General features: G+C 35.3%; 1 protein-coding gene across 3 annotated transcripts in view; it reads right to left on the bottom strand.

Annotated features, from left to right (window-relative positions):
- SLC16A7 (solute carrier family 16 member 7) overlaps positions 1-17,440 on the bottom strand; it is a 156,275-nt gene that overhangs the window by 52,242 nt on the left and 86,593 nt on the right. The window lies entirely within an intron of this gene.

The raw sequence follows: 17,440 nt of genomic DNA on the forward strand, positions 1-17,440 counted from the left end.
TGCACTAAGCTTTTCTTGGAAAGTGTCATGACTGCTTAGAAGCTAATGCAGTGTCTGTGATATTAAAGTCATATATAGTATATACATTATGTTATATATAATGATATTATGTATTTTTTATCTCCATAATAATTATTTTTTTATTGTCAGTTTTTTATAACCTGCATGACTGTTTAGGAATGAAAAAAGAAGGATTTGTAAAATATTCACTATCAGCAGAATACTTCTGATATACATGAAAAGAAAAGGCAACAGAAATTTAAAAAGCAGTGCAAACAGAGGAACAATGATTAAAAACAAATAACTATTATTTTCGAACTCCAATAAAAGTAATTGAAGGATTTCAGAATTTATAAGAGATTTTTCTGCATATTTACACTGCAACCTTATAATAGCACATAAAGTCATATTACGCAATGCCTCTCACTCAAATATCCCACATTTCCACATTTTATGCTATAGGAAGGAATTTCAAATATGGTCTCTGTCACGCTTAAATTAACACGTTGCGTACGGCGGGGTTTAAATCCCTCGTGAAGATTCTCGTGATCCGTACGCAACGTGTTAAAAGACTGACTCTTTCTAAACATTACAAATCCTCACTATCCTGCAGGAAGTCTTGCCATTCCTCTTCCCACCAAGTATTCCTTTGACCATTGAGGCTGCCTTTTATTTTTTTTCTCCAAAAGCAGTTCATATTTCTTTCTTTAAATTTATCACATAGATTTAATCATTTTCACTTCTCTTTTTTCCTCATTGGATGAAACTCCTGGTCAGGGACCATGTCTTTTTCATCTTTGTACATCAATATCTAGCATAATTCCTGGCACATACGGGAAACTCAATACATGTTTATGAAATGAAAGAAAAAATATGAAGTAATCTGCTTTCCAAGAAAAGAAATGACTCCTGAAAAATCATACCATTATAGAGTAGCATAAGCTAGGAACAGAACCCAGTCTTTCACAGCTTATTTTATGATTATTACAAAAATGTTGATAATGATCCATTTGTTCATTCCTTCAAAAAATATTAAGCACCTACTATGTGCCAGGGCTTATCGACTCACTAGGGATACAAGAGCAAACAAAATGGGGGGGGAGGGGAATCCCTGCACTCCTTATATTTATATTCCTGTGGTGGACTGAAAGTTTACCTTCCAAATATGCACTGTCCAATGTGATAGCCATTAGCCAACTGAAGGTTTTATAAATTAAATTAGTTAAAATGAAATACAATAAAAAATAAGTTCCTTTCTTAAGCTAATTTGAACATGTCAAGTGTTTAATAATAGCTACGTGTGGCTAGTAGATAACATATATTGGACAATCAAATTTTAAAGACATCTGTATCATCACAGAAAGCTGCTCTACAGGACAATGCCATCCTAATAAAAACTAAGTAATGGGATAAGTGCTACACAGGGAAAAATTAATGCAAGAAAGGAGCGTAGAACTGTGTGGATGTGATGTTGAAATTTTGGATAGGATAGCTCTGGAAGACCACTCTGAGAAGGTGAATTTTGAGTGAAAATCTGAAAGAAGTGGGGGCACAAAGATAGCCATTTATAAATTCAAGGGCATATCATTCCATGTAAAGGGAAGAATAGGGACAAATCTCTGAGAGGAAAGCATGGCTGGCATCTTCTCGGAACACTAGGTGAACAGTATAGCTACAGCAGAAATGAGCAGGACAAGAATAATAGGGCCAGGGAAGTAATAGGGGAGATTAGATACTCAGCGTGAGATGGGAATCCTTGGGTAAGTTTGCACAACGGACAAGACTAGACTTAGGTTACAAAAGGATCTTACTGGCAGCTATATTCAGGAACAGGGAAACCAAATCATAGGCTACAAATAATATGTAAATAATAGTGCCTTGAACCAGGTAATGGCAGTAGAGATATGAGAAATGATCAGATGTTGGATTTATTTAGAAGCTAGAACCAAAAGATGTGCTAATTGGGATTAAGAAAAAAAGAGAGAGAGAAATCAAGAATCGCTCCAACCTTTTTGGTCTGATCAACAGGTTTGGGGGAGAATATCATCAGATCAATTTTAGATAGGCTAAGTTAAAGATGTTTATTAGGCATTTGAGTGGATATGTTGAAAGGAGATTTATATACAGGACTAGAGTTCAGGAACTACTGGGAGTACAGAGATAAATTTGGGAGTCATTCACCTATAAATAATAACTCGAGTCATGAGAAAGTATGAATCACCTATGGAGCAAGTGCATATGGAAAAGAGTAGATCCAAGAGCTGGCCTTTCGATGTTGATAGTTTAAGAAACTAAAGAAACACTAGGAAAAACTATTTCAATGACATGTCTAATTGGATCAAAAGAAAAAAAACACAAGTGTGGTCTTTTACAAGTAAAATTAAGAAAGTATTTAATAAGAGACAGAGTGATCTACTACTACTGTGTTTCCCTGAAAATAAGACCTAGCCGAACCATCAGCTCTAATGTGTCTTTTGGAGCAAAAATTAATATAAGACCCACTCTTATTTTAATATAAGACTGGATATAATATGATATGATATGGTATGATATGATATGATATAAGATAATATAAGATAATATAAGATAGTATATAACACCGGGTATAATATAATATAATATAATATAATATAATATAATATAATACCAGGTCTTACATAAAATAATACAAGACCGGGTCTTATATTAATTTTTGCTCCAAAAGATGCATGAGAGCTGATGGTCCAGCTAGGTCTTATTTTCGGAGAAACACAGTATATCAAATACTGCTGAAAGGTCCAGTATGATGAGGACTGAGAACTGACCACTAAACTGATAATAGAAGTCATGAGGGATCTTAAAAAAGAGCAATTTCCAATGAGTGGTAAGAGCAAAAATCCGATTGGAATATGGGGTAAAGAAATTGGGAAGAAAGAAATTAGAGATAATAAATACAGCAACACTTTCAAGTAGTTTTGCTTAAAAGGAAGGAAATAAATAGGGTTGTGGCTGACAGGAAATATGGGTCTAGAGAATGTTTTTTTGTCTTGTTTTTTTCCTAAGTTGGAAGATATAACATCATGTTTATATGCTATGGGAATTATCCTGTTGTAAGGGGAGCTATTGTTATTGGGGAAGGGAAAAGAATTTCATCTGTAGTAATGACCTTCAACAGGTGAGCAGTAAGATAAAATGCATGAGTAAAGGAGTTGACCTTAGCTAGGATGCAGACAGTACAGGACAGAAGGTAAAGTATACAGGCCCAAATGTAAACAGGTAAGAAACATTTGTTGGTTCTGATTACTTTGATTTTCTGAATGAAATAAGAATTAAATTTATCACCTGGGGTGAAGAATGAAGAAAGAGATGATAGTGGATTTTATGCATGAGGATTCAATAAACAAATAATCATCTCATAGAATGGGAGAGAAAATGGGTTACAGCAACAAAATATAGAGTATGGTTACCAGGCAGCTTAAGGGACTACTTGAAATTACTGATCATGAATTTAAAAAAAACAACAACAGTCAATCTTGCAGTACATTTTCCTTGTTACATTTAGCTGCGCAGGTGTAGGCACTGAGCAGGTGACAAACAAGCTTTAACCAGCTCTGGTTTCAGCGAGGATACAGGAACATGAATGGTGGGTATGAAAGTTGAGAATGTATGCAAGGAAGTGATACTCATTGAATCTGACATCTCGTTAGGTAAGGAGGGTAAAGATGGCATGAGGGGAGCAGTGATAAATGTGGCAGTATCAATAGATAGTACCAGGGTTGTTGAAAGATTAGTAGAGCTGGGGTACCTGGAGGAAATGGGCTAGAAAATAGGACATGGTGGTGAATAGTAGGATATTAAAAAACTGAGATTATAAAGGGTTTAAAAGTTATTGCTAATGACAAGTTTAAGGATGTAAGCGCGGCAGTTAGGCTCTCACTGAAGAGGGATTGGAAGATGATGATGATGATGACAACTTCATGTACTACCTTTGTTATTACAACAAAATATCTGGGTTGGAATTCATAATTTCCTCCCATTTTGTAGAGAAAGCACTAAAGCTTAGAGGGGCTAGATAACATGCTTAAGGAGTTATTGGAAATAGGACATTCCTCGGTCCATTTGACTTAAAAAAATACCTTTTTTTTCCATTTTATTTTAGTAGCATAAGAAGTTCACATTACCATGACTGGTCCTTTTTAAATAGAAAGATACATTTCTATTAACATGAGAACTAATTATGCCTTCATAAGTTTAAAGCATAATTAAACATAGACCAAATTCATGAATGTGTGCTACAAGAAAGGAAAAAAAAAAAAAAAAGGTTGACCTAATAAGAAATTTAAGTCAACTACAAATACGTAAGTAACAATAATGTTAAGAAAATTCCAAACTAGGACAAATCTATTGTCCTTCCAATTCTGTGTTCTTTTGACAGCAATGCCATAATGGATGGATGGAATATATGGCTGTTGCACATTACCCAAACCTGAAAATTAGGAAAGTAAAGAATGAGGTATAGTGGTAAGAAATTATTTTATAACTAAATATGAAAGCAAACAGAAATATGAACTTTAAAGTCAGACAGAGGTCTGAATCCTATTTATAGTATTTCCTTGAAAATTAGCATGCTATTTTATTCTTAATAAATTCATAATTCAACAATCTCCAATAAGGCTGGGTTGATAAGGTGTATATATTATGTACCTTTGTTTCTATTTATATCTAGAACTATCATTCATAAATTTATCAAAACTTTATTTGATTCTGTTAAAATTTTGGTCTAATTCATTTTTTTATTGGGATCATAAATTCTATTGGATTATCATTCTCTTATATTGTAAAATTTATATTTTTCAGGCTTATCTTGGGCCCTGTTTTTCCTTCTCATTTCTCACTGCAATTCCAATATCGTGAAATTTAGTTAACACACCTATTCACATAATCCATACCCTTCAGGACTTCATATTGTTTTATTATAGCTCTTCTTACACTTGGTATTTCTACCCTGTAAAGACAAAATCTGATTTGTCTGTCTTGGTAGAAGAGGTATTCTTTATTTCAAAAACAAACACAAACTCACAAATATGTGTTTCTGATCATTTTAGCTTCTCTATTTTGAATTTTCTCTGGCCGTATTATGTCATTGAGTATGGTGCTAATTTTGTACACATACTGTGTTCAAGTCTCTTCAAAAAAATACACAGCCATTCACAGCAAAAGGTGATAAAATAATGATTTCTCTACAATTACAATAGATTTTGCAACCTATTTATTCCCACATCAGGTAGATTTTCTTAGTCCACTTCACTAAAAAAATAAGAAATTTGGGGAAAGAAACCTAGAAGATAAAGACTAAAGCAAGGACTAAAAGTTAAAACATCAAATTTAGACAATGGCTAGAAGAAAGATTGGCAAAATGTCATCTAAGTAATAGAAAGATGGATGTTATTATTTCTATAATTTTATTAGGTCGAAATCTAAGAACATTGGCAATATCATATGATTCTTTTCTTCTTAATTCCATTTTTCCTAGTTTCCACACTGGAGATGCTGTCCAGGTCTTTGGATAATTTTGAATTTTCAAAACACCTTAAGTAAGCTCAATGCTGGAACATTACCGCAATATACACAGGTTTAAGTGGTAACTATGCTTGCCTGGATAATCACACTGTACTTCCTTGTTGTGTTTAATTAGGGGAGATGAAAAGAATCAACAGAGAGTTCAGAAATATATATTCAAGAAAAGAAATTTGGACATTTTATTTATAAAGAATTGAAGGAGGGATACATTAAGTAACTTGCCAGAACTACTGAGCTAGTAAGTGGCAGTGCTGGAATCTCAACTCAGCCAATCCAAAGCCCCATGCTAAACCACTATTCCACTACCTCTAGAAAGAAAAAAAAAAAGGTGCCTTTGTTTAGAAATGTAGTAAAAAAAATCAGTTTTACTTAAAAACCAATGATTTTGTGAAATAAGTCAGACAGAGAAAGACAGATACCATATGATCTCACTTATATGTGGAATCTAAAGAAAAGAATAAATGAATGAACTAATCAGAGGCAGTCTCAGAGGCATGGAGGAGGAACTGAGGGTTGCTGTATGGGAGCGGGTGTGGGGATAGAGGGGAAGGTGAGGGGATTAGAAAGCACAGTCAGTAACCACAAGATGACCACGGGGTTGAGAGGATCAGTTTGGGGAGTGTAGTCAATAACGTTGTAGAGATTTTGTGGGGTATCCGGTGGACACTTGTCTCATTGGGGAGACCACCTCAGGGATGATGTAGGTGCTTGATCACTGCACTGTGCACCTGAGGCTGAAAATGAACAATAATGAATGTCAACTACAATTATATATATATATATATATATATATATATATATATATATATTTACAGGAAGAAGCGGAGTACAGCATTGGGAGCGGAGACAGTGGAAATGTAATGACTGTGTATGATGTCAGAGGGATGGTGGATGGGGCGAGGTGGGTTGACACTGTGTGACGGATATAAATGATAAATGTTTAACTATTACATTGTTTTGTGCACCTGAAACTAATTTTAAAAAAAAAGAAAAGTAGAATAAAAAATGATTATGCACTACAAAGGAATAAGTGAAATGGACTGCTGGTAGGAAAAAAAAAAAACACCTCTTAAAAAAATAGTTACAATAGGAAAATCATGAATGTTATATAAGTATCATTGAAGGTAACAATATTGAAATGGTCAGTTAATTTAATTTGAACCTTATTAAATTCACTCTATGGTAAATAAATATGATTTAGCTAAAGCAACAAAAAAGCGTTGTCTGAAACCAAACAGGAATTCAAATTCTTTGTGAGATGTGTTTTTGCCACTACTACGGACTCCCCAAGGGAGAATTAATGCCAAAAATATAGAAGACAAAAAGCATTTCTATTTTTCACTGTTTCTTCACAAGTAGATAGATTTTTAAAAATCTATATACAATAATTATCCAACATTAACAGCTAGTTCGTTCACTTTTTTTTTTTTGTAAAAGAATAAATTTAGTCAAAGAGACAAAATAAGAGGTCACAAAAATAAATTAAAACACAAAATGAATAAAAATGTTTTCCTTTTTCGTGCCACAAGCATAGTTTGGAATGTTAATAGTATGCATGGACCAAGCTGTTTTGTCAGGGAAAGCAGTTTCACAAGCACTCATGAATTACCTCAAGCTTCTATTCAGTTGTGTTTGAAATAATATGGGAACCAACTTTAAGGAGCAGAGGTTATGCTGCCCTTGTAAAGTTTTACCCAGCTTCTAAAACATATCATGTTTGATTGAAGGAACACTTCTAAGTAATATTAAAGCGTAAAGTTACTTAATATCATTTCTTGATAGGAACAGTGTTCATGAGAAAGGCTTTAGTTCATTTTATCTGAGTCATCTCGTTAAACTTGGTTTTCTTTGTCTGAAAAGGCAAAATTAACTCTACATAGATATTTTACATGTATTTTAAGCTAATCATGAAATACTTTTTGTACCCAAGAAGTATCTGGAAGGTTAATGACAACCTCTAAATGCTCAAGGACACTCTAACTGAGGTTATTAAAATTCAACCCTTTGCATATTTCTGAGAGGGACAAAAACAAAGTTTGTCCCAGACAACAAGGGACAGGGAATGTACAGAGGCTTTAAAAAGTTTCTCAATCTCTACATTCATGTCCACGCTTTGGAAGAAGACAGAAATCTGAAGTATTGAGACAGACTTCTGTTTCAAAAACAGTTTCTGCAGCCCAGTTCTTGCCCAAAAGTCAAATAAGCAACCATCTATTATTTGAGCCACAGAGATTTCACAACTCTCATTTGCACAGCACACACCATTTCATCTTCCCATTAGTATTACAACAACTTACACCAATTGAGAAAAAAAATCTCAAATATTTTTAACTTACTGTATGATATTTTTTTATCTTAATTAAAAGGACTAAAAGGATGCTTTCATGATTTTGGTCTATGGATGATTCTTATGCTTCTATATGAATGTAAGTCAAGGACATGAACACTGGGTTATCTGGTAGAAGCTTGCAAAAATTAAAAGAAACTCCAAAAGAAACTTAAACATAAATAATGTTTTCCTTTTTGTTCCCCTTTGTTCATTATTTAGATTTCACCCAGAGTCTTATTTACAGACTCATTTTACTCATCAGCTGAAGAGAACAGATGAGTCTGAAGCATTTCAGAGTTCTATTTACTGGATTTATTCCTTTTCAGCCTTCTAGGAACGCACATTCATTCCTGGGGTGCTGAGAAAACATAAAGCTTGCTTCCATTTGGTCTCTCACATGAATTTCTAAACTAATCATTGACTGCATGAGAGGGGAAGCCAAAGAACAACACAGACCAACAGAATACTATAGTCATCAGACATTTCCATAGTATGCAGAGCACATTTTAATCAGAACAGTGCAAGGCTATGGGGCATCACTTTAGCATCTGTCTTCAAAATTTTATCAGAGCTTCCAAAGACGCTTTCCAAAGCTTTACACTTAATGCCCTCCTAGTCACTAAAAAGATCTAAGTGTCACTATTGTAACTTTAAAAACATGAAAGCTGTATTCCTTTATTAAGAACCAGTAAAATCCAGGGAGCTAATCAACGTCTATCTACATAAATCCTAATGTAAATAAACTTTGAGGTTGTGCACACTTATCCCACTCTTAGAAACAACAAATAAAACCCTAACTCCAATTTTTGGAGTTACCCAAAAATTGGGTAACTCCAAATCTTTTTATATAGCCCCGGAAGCTAGTTCTATCAGAGGAAACGTCTACAGGTGTGGCTGATCCTCATTGTCTTTCATCCATGTTTTTGAACTCGTTTATGCACTAAAATGTATTCATAACTCCCAAATCAATACTTGTGGTGCTTTTTCAGTCACTCATGGAGATGTGCAGAATGGGGAAAAATTGCAACCAACATGCATGTTCCCAGCTGAGGTCTAATGAGGTGACACTCCACCTACTTGTTTCAGTTCTCATACTGCAGACAAGTGTCCTTTTCTCTACCTAGTGTCATGTTTCCCACATTTTTGTACTTTTTGTTGGTGATTTTTCTGTTTAAAATGGCCTTCAAGTACAGTGCTTAAATGCTGGCTGGTGTTCCTAAGCACCAGGAGGCTGTGCCATGCCTTGTGGAGAAAATATATACGTTACCTTCTGTTCAGGCATGAGGTACAGTGCTGTTTGCCGTGAGTTCAATGTAAGTGAATCAAAAATATATATTAAACACAATATCTTTAAACAGAAACACATAAAACAAGATTAGGTGTTGATCTGTTCATGAAAATGTGACCAGAGGCTCACAGGAACCTAACCCTGCATTGCCCCTAGGGATAAGAGTTCGGTGTTCATTAACTCAGTGTCCATGGAAATGCCATAGAACATAACTAAGGAAAATAATGAGAACTGACTGTACTTGAACACATTTGGAATTATGAATATGTCCCTAAAATACAACAAAATGGGGGAAAGTACACAAAGTTGTGGTCTTGGTACTCTAGACTCCCATCTTCTGATTCTCTTCTCTTGTATCTGCATGGACACAAAATATGTTGCCCAGGATAATTTTGGTAGATTTTAGGTCATCAACTACACCGCTCCTCATCTTGCTGTCATATACTCAGTTCACCTCCTTTGGGCTACTAGAATTCTCTATAACTCTTCCCCTTTAAGGCTTTCACATATACTATTTCTTCTGCTTCAAATCCTTCCCTTCATTTGATTAATGCAGCATCCTCCTCCTTCAAGTTCAGCTCAAAGAAACATTTCCTGATCGCTCAGATTTAAGATCTGCTTTGTTTTTATATAGTTTCATGGCACTACTGTGTTCCTTTACTCATATGTATCATAACTACAGTTAAATAAAGAAGGGTGAAAATGGCTATTTCATATCCTGAAAGTATAGCCTGAGTCTGATAGTTTGGTGTGGTTTTCCCAGTGCCAAGCCAGTACTTTTCAACAACAGATGCTCAATGCATATCTGTAGGGTAAATAAATGAACGAATGGAATTACGTAAGGTTTTCTCCCCAGTTATAATAATCAGTTACCTATGCATCCCCACCTCTGGTGATCACAAATAAGTATTTGTGCAATAGCTGGGTTTTGCAGATCAGAGTTTGCCATAGCCAGAGGCCTCTTTTAGGGTTACATCTATCTACCCCACATGTACATATGTAATTCTAACCAGATGAGCAAATTCTTGCTCAAGGGCAGCCATCTAGATTCATCATTTAAAAACCTCTCTGGAATAGTGCAATTACTCTGCCAAAGTCACTACTGTTATACTAAAGGAAGAAAGAAGTATTCAAAGGATATTCCAATTCCCTGATATAATCTATCAAACTTAAATCACTCACAGCATATGAAAATATAAAATTTCTATTTTTATAAGGTCATTTTAAAATAATTAATTAGAAAACCTGTTGCATATTCTCAATTCTAATATAAATGCTGTTTGAGGGGGTATACGATGGCTCCTTCTTTTGAAAGAAACATCCATAGAAATAGTTTTCAGATTAACCTATACAGTTCAGGAAACTACTTCATGCTATACCTCACGAGGACTCAATAGGACCTTTCTGGAACTTAACCCCACACGTATCTATCATATATGGATTCTACTTAAAGAAGAAAGCATTCAATGAGAACTAACAGTAGCTCACAGAGTATTAAGGAAGATCAAAAAAATCAAGCTGAAGTCTGCCTGCACTTGTCAGCTTGTGCTCCCATAACAAAATAGTATAATAATAGACTGAATGTCTTAAACAATAGAAATTTATTTCTCAGAGTTCTGGAGGTAGCAAAAGAAACAACTACCATGAATCAAACACTAAAAATCCCTACGCATGAAACTCAGTACTTTATATACACCATAATCCTGATATTATAATTCCTGACAACGACCCCGAGCAATAGATACCACATGTACAAATACATAATGTATTTTTTTCTTTTATGATTTCACAGATGGGGAAAGTGAAGGCCCAAAGGTCAAACAGGTGGCCCAAACAACAAAGCCCACATTTCATATGTTATTTTGGAGCTCATTATTTTAATGGCAATGCTCATGTGCCTCTCACTGGACTATTAAACTATTAATAAACCCTCCTGAGATCCCAGGAATTGCCATATCTATGTTCCACTCAAGGGACCAACACTTGTAAGGTGCAATTGAGTCTCTGGATGGCTTCTAAGTATCATATTTCATTAAGCGATTGAGTTTCTAAATACAGTATATGCATTTTGACATATATCTAGCTAACTACTTGGCTATAGAGAAATTATCTAAATGCAAAATTACTCAAGAGTGATTAGTATAAAAAGTAACACATAGTTTTAATCTTGGGAAATCATGTAATAGTCTGTATTCTTAAAAAGTCAAGTAGCGAGCACCTGTTTAGTCTCTTCAAAAACCTTCCTTCCTCTCTGGGAGCCGTTCATCCTTCTTTGAAGGGACTGCTCCTTTTCTAACCCAAATGCATAGTTCCACTCAGGCTGCCAATGATCAGGCTGCCCCCCATTCATCCCCTGCCTGCAGGGGCAGATGTAAAGTAGGCCAGGTCCCAGCAATCTTCCCCAGAATTTGTCAAATTATAACTTAGGGAAGAGGCCCAGTCTCTCTCTGTCAAATTTGAGACTGCAACATAAAACTGAGATCCTGGTAATCATCCTTCCTGTGTCAGGGGGAGGATATCAAAATAAATAAGCAAAGTCACCCTCCCTGGAAAGAGCAGAGGAGACAGAAGGGAGAGCGATGTGATAGACAAACAGAAGTCACTGGTGTTGGTTGACCTGGAAGGCACTAGTACCTGTGCTGCTCCTCTGATTTGTACACAGAAACACTTCTCTTAGACCTTAAGGGCTTTGCATCAGGTTTCTGTCATTTGCCATCAAAACACACCTGCATAAAATAGGTAATGATATAATAATATTTTAGAGGAATTTCAAGCCAAAATCCAGAAAAGGCATTCTTGCCAGGCCACGTATTACTAAGGAGGTTCTTTTTATAAGTCAGTAAGTGGAATGTTTACTATCTAAAGCACACATATAAAAAAAAAAGATTTCAGTACATTTTCTTAAATTATTTGCTGCTGAAAATAACATGCAATAATAATCCAATATTATTTGGACCTGATTACGAGACTTTTGGAGGGAAAGTATCTCCTGGCAAAGTTTCACAGACCTAAGCATATGTACTTGCGATCTGCCCTTGATCTCTGCCTCCTTCCATCCCTGTCATGAGATGGAAAATGAGCCTTCAATCACAAGAAGCTGCATGGGCTTGGTTGACCCCTAAGTCTGTGCCTTGAACTTTTATTCCCGTGAAAACTGGCAATGATGATTTCCACTTACACCTCCTTTTTCATTTGAGACTCTGAAGGCTTCCCCTTCCCTAACAGAGATCTGAAGAAGTAACACATCTACCAACCTTCTTATGGCATAGTATATGCTAAATGGCATCTCATAGTCTGTTCTAGGGCCCACGTATAATTTACATAATTGTTATTATAGTTATACAACAATTGAAGCTTTCATGTTTATATTACTCAGTATAGTCTAGGTTTTTCTGCATTAACACACCACAGAAACTTAATAAAATTGTCTTTCCTACTCATTCAAAGTACAAGGTGGGCCAAGGATCTTCCCCAGTAGCCATGTCATGTGAAGCAAAGTTGATGCAGTTGGGAAGAAGGAAACGTAAGATGCGCACCAGCTGGAACTGCCTTGTCAGGGTGTCCAGGTGGACACACGCTTACATTTTATTGATTAGAACTAGTCACTTGGCCTCAACCTATGCGTAAAGAAGCTGAAAAATGCACAGAAGCTCATGGATCGATGATGAGCATAATGGCTTCTGCCACACTGTACTGTATTTCCTAGGAAAACTTGAGCAATATCCACGCTCATGGATTAAAAACAACAAAAAAATAAACAAAGGCACAGCTAGAAGGAGTACCCAGCCTGCTCGCACAGGACTGTCCAAGTGTACCTAGTACTTTATGGTCTATGTAAAGCTAAGATGACAGCCCTAGTTATCTCAAACACAGAAATGGAACTTATCATTGCTGCTAAGATACAGCCCTATATGACTTACTTTAATGGTCTCTTTTATTCTGCAAAATATTTAGAACACTAAGCAAAATAATACAATGTGCTTACTTAGACTTAAGAAGGAATAGAAAAATACACATTGTATATTATGGCCACCAACCTCCTATGCCTAAAACCTTTTGCTTCTTGGCCTCAAAAAAGGTGGGCTAATGCTTGGTCCCCTGTGTAAAGCAGTCCATCATGAAACCATCACCATGACTTTAACACAATTGGCAGTCACTGCTTACATAAAACAGAACAGTTACCATGGAGACAAAGCCAACTCTTCCCTCCAAAATGGCTGATTCTTCCAAGTCATAAAAGACATTACCAGAAAAATAACGTGACGTACTCACAGAGGCTGGCAGTCCCAAATCTGTACTCAGTAATTATATAGCTAAGCATGTTCACATTATCTTTTGATAGAGTAACAAAGATAAACATTGCAGTAAAAGATAATCCTATGTAATTACTGTTTACAAAATAAATCCCTATATCCATCTAAACAATGTGGAAAGTTTAAATTGTAATATGTTTTCTACCTCTACTTAGTGCTTTATTAATGGGGTGACCACTCTGCTTGACCTATTTGCTGAAATTCGTTAGAGCTCCAGCAGACCATATGGATGGCCAGATGGGTTGTGTAATTTAATGCCATTATTCTAAGGATGAAGTAAGGGATAAACATAATTTGCATTATTTTCCGTCCTTCCCACATACCTCTTATTAGTTTCATTTTTAATTCAGACATCAGAACGGAAGATAATACCTTGCTACCAAGGCCCAGATGCCAACTAATTACTACAAGAGACTCCAGCCCTGACATCACAGGCCAGGCCTCTGCACACCCTCCATCATACCCGGTGACCCCACCGTGCTGATTAATAGGTTGAATGCTAAGCCCTAATGAACGTGCCAGATCTTAGATGTTCTGTAAGCTAATGTAATTAGCATTACATTGAACAGAGTGTTTCAGTCACTTCGTAGAGAGAGTCATTCCTACTTTACAGTACATTATCTGCCGTGTCACCCTATGGTCTTTGAATTTATTTTATAATAATCAACCTAAAAGGCCTCTGTGAATAGAGATCTTTCAAATATTAAAGGAAAATTTAAATGTTTTTACATAAAATATTGATTTTCTTCTACAAAAGTGAATCCCTATGCTGTATCTAAAGAGAAGTGGTTTTTGGAGATGCTTGTTGAAATGCAAGTGTCTGAACTCTCCCCACAGAAATTCTGATAAAAGAGGGTTTGGGATAAGACCCAGGACTATGCATTTTTAACAAGCAACCCATGATTCAGAAGCAGAAAAATCTGTGGACCACATTTGAAAAAACACTTCCACCTGAGTAACAGGACCGATATTGGTGTCTTAGACTAGCTGAATCTATCAGAACTTTGTTCAAAATAGTATGTTCCTGAAAAAATTATCTGCATCTATATAAGACGAATTGTTTTCATATTAAGATTATAGTTTTAAATGTACCAAATATTTTTTGATAAAAGATTAAAAACTAATTATCCAGAGAAGACATGGATGTTATTTCCAACAAACTATGTAAGTGTATGAGGTCTCCATTCCACAGGGTCATAGTAGGTAGTGACATTTCTATCCAGTATGCAGTAGGCCTGGAATTGCTTTTCCACTTTTAAGAGAAAGACCAGAAAGTAGTAATTTCTGCAATTCCTGACTTTTCTCTATGGCAAAAAATGACATACAAAATATCTCAGCCTTGATGAATAAGGGTTCTAAGTAATATGCCAACTAATTATTTGGTATATTACTATCAATATTACTATCAATTACCACATATTAAGTATTTTCATGCATCTGGTATTGCTTTCTTGAAACAACCAGATACAAAATCCCTCTTGATCTTTTATCTGTATATGTTTTCTTCATCTATCGCCCTAAACATTTTAAGGTAGTTTTTTTCTTCTAAATTGATAACTATTTAACCAAACTACCACTTTCTTAATGAACTTCAAAAGAGTTCTCTTTTGTGTTTTTGAACATTTATACTGTATTAAAAATAGAAAAATAAGAACATGAATAAAATGAAAACATTTATTTAATGATAAATATATTACAGATATTTACTTACTATAATTTGATACTGAGATTTAATGGTTTGAGAAATTTATATCATTCTTCATTCTCAGCCTCCTTTTAAATACATCCAGGGCATAGCAGGTTGTCAAATGACCATGACAAGTCCATAAACACATCTTGCTTTCATTTGATGGAGAATGATTATTGGGATATTAAGCACAGTCAGAGACTTCACTGGATGCTATCCTATTCATTTCTTCCTCTAGGATTTCTTCCTGTATTTTCCAGCAACCCCAACTGCAGCCCCAGCCTCTCGGTAGGGCAGTATAAGAGTTCTGACCCGCCGAATGTGTGCAGAAATGATGTCTGTCCTTTGTAGGCCTGGCCCCTAAAATATCTCATATGATCTGCCATGACATCTACATTCATTCTCTGTCCAGCTGGGTGGATCAGATTCAGGGAACACTACAAAGCCTTAGGTGATGGCATAGCCACTGGATGAAACATTGCTTAAGCAAGAAATAAACTTGTATTGCCTTAAGGCCCTGGAACTTTGAAACTGTTGGCTTAAAACTAATAAAGTCAATTAAGGCTTGACTTAACTAAAAAGGTATATAAATTTTTTGTCCTGCTTATAAGTTAGTCAACTATCTACGCAACAGAAAATTATGACTATATAGGACCTGAGGTCAAAATGTAACAGACAAATTAATTCACCATAGGAATCTATTTCAGGTGTATTTAAGAAGGGGAAAACTATATATCTTAACATTAACACATTTTACAGCTCATGGGCACGATGACTTTGAGTGTTGCTCTAGCAGAGCATTATTAAAGAACACCTGACCCATGGGATAGAGGAACAAAACCCTGTGCACAATATTTACTATTTCTATAGTCATCAGAAATAACAGTTATAATCCTTGAAGCAACTGTCCAAAGCAGAATCGGAGAAAGTATTTGAGAAGCAGAGTTTTCCATTGACATACCAATATAGCATTTTAAAGATACCTATTGGTACTAGAAACAAAAATGCATCAATTTAACCTAACCAAAGGGTAAGGGAGGCATATACTGAATTAATGTAAAATCGCTGACATACAGAAAATGGAAAACACATACACACACACACACACACACACACACACACACACACACGGAATTATTGGAGGATCAAATTTTTACCTTGGTAGTACAATGAAGAGACAATATCCTAAAGAATAACTAAACAAGGGCACTAAACAAATGACCTTGGTGGCTGAAGCAACTAAATCAGGTCTGTAGAAAGCCTGGCCTAGATCTGGCTCTGTCACTTCCTAGAGGTATGAGAAATGCAGAAGAGCATAGTGATGAAATGTTTGGGGTATCAATTTCCACCTGTCAGTAATGAGCTATTTGACTTAAGAGAACTATTTTATCTATTTCCTCAGCTATAGAATGGAGAGAAGATAGTAATTATTGTATAGACTGCTAAAGGATTAGGTCATATGACACATAACAATAATTTAGAGAGGCCTTAGCTGCAAGTAAATACTAATAAACATTGGATATCTTTTCTATCCATCATATCCATCACTATGAGAGCTATATTATCTTCCCCTGTAAAGTAAGGAATTGCACTACAGTGTACACGGTACACGATTTGTATGATTTCCTTAAGTGTTTACATGCTGAGTCTATACCTGTCTCTTAAAGTCAAATATATAGTTGAAAAATGAAAAGAAAATCTAAATACTTTAAGTAATGACTTTTAAAAAATCTATAAGACAGTCTGGTCTGTTGGTGAAATCGATTTAAAAAAGATAGGTGACATAATAATGCACTAATTCCAGTACATATATATATTTAACATTCATAAGTGATGTGGTACTTTGATTTACTCATTATCCCTCATGAATCATACCTTCATTTGAACATGGAATGTAACAAGATAACTGTCAGGCAACCATTTAAATTTTTAAATGTCATATTTAATAAGTACTACAGATATATGGAATTATTTCTATCACATAAACCTGAATGGATCCAGAATGTACATGACAACACTCCCTTTTTATAAGTTAAACTGAAGTACTTCATATACCTCCTAGGCTTATAGATTGTCAACTACTTGAGTTTCTTTCTCATTCAGAGGAAAACATTTCTACCAACTGTAGCAATAGTAACAAATTATGCTCTACCACAGTACACAATTTATTCCAAATAAAGTGGAAAGGTGTCTCTCTTAGAAGTTCCACAATTTAGTAAATCTTAGTTTATGCAAAAAAATCCTCAGCTAAATAGATACTCCTG

Source organism: Rhinolophus sinicus, linkage group LG02, assembly GCF_036562045.2.
Source record: "Rhinolophus sinicus isolate RSC01 linkage group LG02, ASM3656204v1, whole genome shotgun sequence".
In the NCBI taxonomy this organism is placed as follows: domain Eukaryota; kingdom Metazoa; phylum Chordata; class Mammalia; order Chiroptera; family Rhinolophidae; genus Rhinolophus; species Rhinolophus sinicus.